General features: G+C 44.5%; 1 non-coding gene across 1 annotated transcript; it reads right to left on the bottom strand.

Moving 5' to 3' along the window:
* Nucleotides 1-594: 594 nt before the first annotated feature.
* Trnap-ugg (transfer RNA proline (anticodon UGG)) lies at nt 595-666 on the bottom strand. The gene has a single exon. It is a non-coding gene; the product is annotated as a tRNA-Pro (tRNA).
* Between the last annotated feature and the right edge of the window lie 7298 nt (nt 667-7964).

The following is a 7964-nucleotide window of genomic DNA, read 5'->3' on the forward strand; positions in this document are numbered from 1 at the left end:
GCTGCATCAAACCAGTCTGAGGACTGAAGACCACAACAACAACAACAATTAGTCTTGTAAACTGCTGCACCCCACATCCACTCGAGCGTGCTAAGTGTCTCCCCCTACAGTCTTTGCCCCTGCCCCCAGCCCCTCTAGTAATCTCGAAATGGTAAAGGTAAATCTTACTTCACCGTGCAATTGCTACTAGCAGTGTACACGAGAATGGGGAACTCTTCAACCGCATACGCTTTTGCTACTAGGATTAATAACGGAACGTAAGGGTTTCAACTGCGAGAAGACGACCTCAGCTGTTTCTCCCAGCAGGAAAGACATCTCTCCGTTTTGGGTGCTGCATGCGCATGCATTTAACAAACGTGCATGCGATGTACTAGTTCCTGGGAAACGAATAGAATCTTTGTACGTGCCAGTCTTTACGTATAGATATAAGTAAGCGAAGACGGCTTAATCCTGCCACGTAGATTGCTTTCCACATGACGCACTTGCCAATCTCATGGGCCGGTGGCCCGACATGCAGTTTGTCCTGTTGCATGGCTTACTTTCAGAGACTCTCAAGATGATCGTAGTGTTTGGTTGTCGCGAAAGTGAAAAGTAGGGCCTATCCGGGATTTGAACCCGGGACCTCCTGCACCCAGAGCAGGAATCATACCCCTAGACCAACAGGTCGCACAAGGAAGCAGGTCTGCACCCCGCCACCTACTGAGATCTTGCCGCGCTTGCTAGTTGCAGCATCCAATCTGGACCATATTCTCAAAGAGGTTTCTTAATCCGACACCTACAACATGAGCTGTGCTGAACACCAGTGTATGTGAATGCTGAAAGAGCTGCTTGAGTTGTGTGACTATTTCGACCGTGTGAAGTGCAAATGTTATCGTGTCACGCACTATCCGCCCACTACGTAGCGTTCTGTGTCAGCACGCAGTTTTCGACAGGACTCTGTGTCCATAGCTGTTTTCATAGCTACGCTGCTTCCAGCACAAAGCATCCACCATACGAAAGTGGCAGTTCCGCGATTTTGATTTCCTGAGCCTTCGACATCACTACATGTACGAAACTGGCAAGAATTCTCGCTACATTCGAAGGTGCACCTTCCACTTTCAGCCTACTTGGTTGCTTCATTTGAAACGCAAACACTTCCTGAGGACGCTACATGTAATAACATCGCATCTTATCGGCTTAATGACATGATGCTACTGAATTTAAGACCGCTACCGGCATCCGGTTGATGATGTTGCTTCAATCGCGATAGAATGAGTTACAATAACATTACAACTACTCCCAGTGCTCATGAAACGATTGCACTTACGACGACACATTTATTTTGTTAATGAGGCTGCAATGTTCAAGAGTAATTATATCTTGGTGTAGAGTGTGTAAAAGGGAAAGATGCATAGAACAGCGCAGCGGGAAACGAACTTTTTAAGTTTCTTAATAAAGGCCAATTTTAGCAGTATTGTGAGATGTACTGACTCACTGGATTGACAACCCCGTGATGCCTTAACTGGAGTGTGGTGGCTGGCGTACAAGACAGAAGAAGAAAACTAGTATTTAACTAACGGTAGACGATGTAGGCGCTGGTCAAATAATAACTAACTCTGCCTCTAGGAAGTTGGAGTTCATCATACTAAGGTAAGAAGTTCATGAATCCCATGCTGAATCCGATGCCACTCTTCGCACTGCTTCGGATAGTCGACGTAAGAGGTGAAGGCGTTACAGTGTTATGTGTTGATTCAACATGAGAGAAATAAATGAAGCAATTTACGAAGCACTACTTTCTAATGTGGACGTTATGTGTATGTTTAAGGCTTCTAGGGTACTTACAGTCGTACACAATTACCCATCTTACGTTGGCAACGTTAGTTTTCGTTAGGATCGACAAACTCCCTGGTGAAGCCTGTTTCACTCCCTCACGACAAGTATAGAAATATTTAACTTTTAAATTCACTTATAACCTTAACAAGTTCTTAGATTTACCAAACAGAAAAATCATTTGTTTTACCTTACCGGCAACTGTTATCCGCAGGCGAAACAATCAAAAATACATTGTAAAAACGAAACGAAGTGAATTCTAGTGTTTAATAGTGTTACAAAACTCTTTGGCCAACGTTTTATGTGCCTCTTGTGACTATTTGAGACGTTTTGGTTCATTCCATGTTTTTACATCTTTGCCTTCTGGCACAATACGTCTCTGTCCAGTCGCTGGATGGCGCTTCGGTCGCCTGTTAGTTGAGACTTTGGTTGTAGTTCCTGGGAGTGGATTGTTGACCACATGGGCAGTCAGTCGGTCGCAGTCAAGGCGAGAGAGACGCGAGAGGCACATGTGACGCACGGTGTTAAATTCAGCATTTGGTGCCTCTGAAATTATCTGAGTGCCATATTTGTGTGTTTTAAAATTTCTTTTAATTACAACTTATTCAATGCCTGCCTGTTTGTCAGTTGCGAATGAAAGTGTCATATGTTCTATACTGCGACGTGTGTTAGTGACCACTGACGTAAAAATTAAGTCTTATTTGTGTTGGAAGTTTTTGCTTCCCTGACTGTTGTAGCGACTATAAAATTGACTACAACTGTGGTAAGCAAACTCTTGCTGACCAGTGAATCATGGCTCATTTGGGTAATGAAGTTCTATAACACTGGTGAGATCCTGCCCCTTTCAAAAAAAATAATATTTATTGTTTTAAATATACTGTTGTATTTGATTGAGTTTTAGCCCTCAAGATTTGATTATTACCTTTTAAGCCAATTAAGTTACTGTGTGAGTGGCGTGTGATTTCATGGTTATATTAACTAACTATATTTCGTTGTAGGATTAACCGCTGAATCCTTTTAGTAATTCTTATTGTAAAATTCTTGTTATACGTAAGGTTTGATTGGGGTTTTTGTTTTGGTCTGAGCATTTTCATATGCTTTTTGATTATTATGCATGAATTATATGTCTGCTTGTTTGCTCTCGGCCTTCCGAGCTGCTCGTAGCGTTTGGAGGTGCTGCCCCGGGGTGTTATGTGCCGGTTGAACGGGAGCAGCCTGCCCGAGTCAGCTGTGCACGCGCGGGCGGGAGACCCTCCGCTGCCCCTCTCTCCGTAGCCCCTGAGAGATTACGGCCTCCTGGACTGCTACGGCATCCCTCATAAGTTGAGTTTCTATCTCGTAGCAATCTGACATTAATTTAACGAGTAGTGCCAATTATTCTAAACCACCTCATGCAGACCTGGCCTGATGTGCCTGTCCCTTCCATGTCTTCCCTGTTTGACGTTTTGGTTTATAAAGTAATAGTTTTAACATTGGTGTAATGCTGAATTTATTAAGTGTTATTTTATTATTTTTTCACATATGTACACTCCTGGAAATGGAAAAAAGAACACATTGACACCGGTGTGTCAGACCCACCATACTTGCTCCGGACACTGCGAGAGGGCTGTACAAGCAATGATCACACGCACGGCACAGCGGACACACCAGGAACCGCGGTGTTGGCCGTCGAATGGCGCTAGCTGCGCAGCATTTGTGCACCGCCGCCGTCAGTGTCAGCCAGTTTGCCGTGGCATACGGAGCTCCATCGCAGTCTTTAACACTGGTAGCTTGCCGCGACAGCGTGGACGTGAACCGTATGTGCAGTTGACGGACTTTGAGCGAGGGCGTATAGTGGGCATGCGGGAGGCCGGGTGGACGTACCGCCGAATTGCTCAACACGTGGGGCGTGAGGTCTCCACAGTACATCGATGTTGTCGCCAGTGGTCGGCGGAAGGTGCACGTGCCCGTCGACCTGGGACCGGACCGCAGCGACGCACGGATGCACGCCAAGACCGTAGGATCCTACGCAGTGCCGTAGGGGACCGCACCGCCACTTCCCAGCAAATTAGGGACACTGTTGCTCCTGGGGTATCGGCGAGGACCATTCGCAACCGTCTCCATGAAGCTGGGCTACGGTCCCGCACACCGTTAGGCCGTCTTCCGCTCACGCCCCAACATCGTGCAGCCCGCCTCCAGTGGTGTCGCGACAGGCGTGAATGGAGGGACGAATGGAGACGTGTCGTCTTCAGCGATGAGAGTCGCTTCTGCCTTGGTGCCAATGATGGTCGTATGCGTGTTTGGCGACGTGCAGGTGAGCGCCACAATCAGGACTGCATACGACCGAGGCACACAGGGCCAACACCCGGCATCATGGTGTGGGGAGCGATCTCCTACACTGGCCGTACACCATTGGTGATCGTCGAGGGGACACTGAATAGTGCACGGTACATCCAAACCGTCATCGAACCCATCGTTCTACCATTCCTAGACCGGCAAGGGAACTTGCTGTTCCAACAGGACAATGCACGTCCGCATGTATCCCGTGCCACCCAACGTGCTCTAGAAGGTGTAAGTCAACTACCCTGGCCAGCAAGATCTCCGGATCTGTCCCCCATTGAGCATGTTTGGGACTGGATGAAGCGTCGTCTCACGCGGTCTGCACGTCCAGCACGAACGCTGGTCCAACTGAGGCGCCAGGTGGAAATGGCATGGCAAGCCGTTCCACAGGACTACATCCAGCATCTCTACGATCGTCTCCATGGGAGAATAGCAGCCTGCATTGCTGCGAAAGGTGGATATACACTGTACTAGTGCCGACATTGTGCATGCTCTGTTGCCTGTGTCTATGTGCCTGTGGTTCTGTCAGTGTGATCATGTGATGTATCTGACCCCAGGAATGTGTCAATAAAGTTTCCCCTTCCTGGGACAATGAATTCACGGTGTTCTTATTTCAATTTCCAGGAGTGTATTTTGAATATGCCCAAGGGGACTTGCGTACATTTAAGCTATTACACTTTCGTACGTTATGTTCACTAATGTTAAGCACCGCTTTGGCCAGCCAAATGTATGGAATTGTAATCTTCACCGTCATTGCTGTCATTGTTTGTCCAACGCTATATACAGTGTGATCAGAAAGTCAGTATAAATTTGAAAACTGAATAAATCACGGAATAATGTAGATAGGTACAAGTTGACACACATGCTTGGAATGACGTGGGGTTTTATTAGAACCAAAAAAATACAAAAGTTCAAAAAATGTCCGACAGATGGCGCTTCATCTGATCAGAATAGCAATAATTAGCATAACAAAGTAAGTCAAAGCAAACATGATGTTCTTTACAGGAAATGCTCAATATGTCCACCATTATTCCTCAACAATAGCTGTAGTCGATGAATAATGTTGTGAACAGCACTGTAAAGCATGTCCGGAGTTATGGTGAGGCATTGGCGTCGGATGTTGTCTTTCAGCATCCCTAGATATGTAGGTTGATCACGATACACTTGCGACTTGAGGTAACCTCAAAGCCAATAGTCGCACGGACTGAGGTCTGGGGACCTGGGAGGCCAAGCATGACGAAAGTGGCGGCTGAGCACACGATCATCACCAAACGACGCGCGCAAAAGATGTTTCACGCGTCTAGGAATATGGGGTGGTTCTAATAAAGCCCCATGTCATTCTAAGCATTTGTGTCAATTTTTACCTCTATCTACATTATTCCGTGGTTTATTAAGTTTTCAAATTTATAACGGACTCTTATCACCCGGTACATGTTTTAGGTATATTTGGTGGTATTATTTGCTTGTGAGCACTTCCTAAATTGGTGCATTTTATTCGTTAAAATTAACTGATTATTCATCTATTCGTTCAGTTTAAGGAATTTGTGTTTTAGTGTTTTTGGAACCTGTGCAATAACAGACGGTTATTTTGTGGAATAAAAAATGGCTTGTGATAAATGGCCTGCACCTTTCCCATGCCTGTTTAGTTATTTCCTGACTCTGGGGCGTCCACCGATATTTCACTGTTCCTCTAGGCACAAACATACAATGACAATGAATTATAAAATATTTTAGGTGAAAGAGTTAAGTCGAGCACCCTACACTTTACGACTCAGAGGACTTTCAGTTTTGTATTGCCGATGGTCTAGAAGTGCAGGACTGATCCTCCCTAGTGTGTCTACTGAATACTAGGACGTCTACCAGCGGAGGAAACGTGAGACAGTGATATTTACTGGTTTGCGTATTGAATGTCTTTTTTAGAGTTCAGTCTTATGACCAGTTTGACGCTGGGCGCCATGATTTCCTTCCACATGGCAATCTCTTTGTCTCAGGGCAGCACTTACATCCGATGTCTTAACTTACGAATAACTTTATATATTCCAGTCACTGTTTTGCCGCACAATATGTGTCCCATGGAGATCCCTTCAATACCATGTAAGTTTCTTCTGATATTCTCAACACATGACTTGTCATCCTTCTTCTAGTTACTGATTTCAATATGTTTCTTCCCTCGATGTTTCTGAAGAGAACCTCCTCAGTCCACCTAATTCTTAATATCCTCCTGAACCACAACTAAGACGTTTGGATTCTCTTCTTTTCCAGTTTTCCCACAGTCTACTACTCGCTTCCATAGAGTGTTTTGTCCCAGATGCACAGTCTCAGCACGATCTGACAAGCTAATTACACGACGCCGCTTCCCTTTGTCTGCCCACGCTATGTTCGGTGTTCTGTGGGTGATATTGTTACTTCAGTTAGAAAGTACGTTTCCCGTTTCATAATCTGTATACACCGACTGAGTAATTGTTTAGCTGCCACTTGCATGAATGATGTAGGAATTTACGAACGAATGTTATCCAATCCTTTCGCCTTGTTTCAACGCAAGCGCCCAAAGTTCGTTCTAACTCTGATTCTAACACTGTACCCTCTACGTCTAACCAAAGTGACAACACCTATGTTTTTCCTGTGGTAGGACTAAAGTTATTGTGCTACACAGAAAATTTCAAACCTTAAACAGCGAAATTACACGAGTAGTGGTGACTGCTAAATTGTATATTTAGTATAATTTCTTAGTTAAAGAAACAACGTCGTAGTAACAAAATGTTCAGATGTGTAGGAATTTCTGAGGGACGAAACTGCTTACGTCATTGGTCCCTAGACTTACATACTACTTAAATTAACTTATGCTGAGAATAACACACACACACACACACCCATGCCCGAGGTAGGACTCGAACCTCCGGCGGGAGTTGTAGTCACAATTTAAGCTCGTATTAAATATTCATTGCTTGCATTACATATAATACGAGTACGTCGACAGAACTCAACTCAGAGTTCAAAACGACTTGGCTTCACTCGTTACACACTTGTTTCTGATTTGGATGAAACTCCTGTTTCACCAGTACTCTCCATATTGTCTCCGAACTGCGCATTTCAATGGTAGGTTGACGGGTGCCTCTTGATGAATCTTTTCCCACACGATGCGGCAGCACTTCCAGTAATTCAGCTGTAAGAATAATTCCCTGTCATTAACATTTACCATGTCTCTGCAGCTTGAATCGACATTTTTATGCTCACGGTGACAAATTTCTTCCTATTAATACGACGCTTGTTGCAAAACTTCTCTTCGTCCATGTGAAGGTATCTATGATTACATTTCATCCTATTACATGTCGTTCTGTCTTTGGTTCGGTTCATGCATGAAGCCCAGCTGGATCCTGTCTGGCATCTTGTCTCCACTTTCACACTTTCCATCTGACTGGCGGACTATTTACTGTCTGCATCTATATCCATCACCTTCGCTCAACGAGCAGACGTGCCTGCTAACTACCTACACATATTTCATGATGAAGATTTGTGGCCCTACTGTTGTATCGGTAATTAAGGTGATCAATAAATACAATCAGACATCCACAAAAATATAACACGTTAGTAAGTTTATTTATACTCCCTACATTTAATAAATAAGCTACAAGTAACTTAGAATGCTGTAGGTTCTTCTACTGTGCTGAGTTATATACAAAGTGAGTAAAGTTCTTGATTGTAGCAAATAGTGATGATCACTGATAGCCTTATATCGTAATCTTTAGCAGCGTCATGCTTCATCAGTGTATTGTCATCACTACAATTAGATTAGAGTCAGTTTTCGTTCCATAGACCCTAAATTAGATGATTCTCGT

This window comes from Schistocerca nitens, chromosome 7 (assembly GCF_023898315.1).
Source record: "Schistocerca nitens isolate TAMUIC-IGC-003100 chromosome 7, iqSchNite1.1, whole genome shotgun sequence".
NCBI classification, from domain to species: domain Eukaryota; kingdom Metazoa; phylum Arthropoda; class Insecta; order Orthoptera; family Acrididae; genus Schistocerca; species Schistocerca nitens.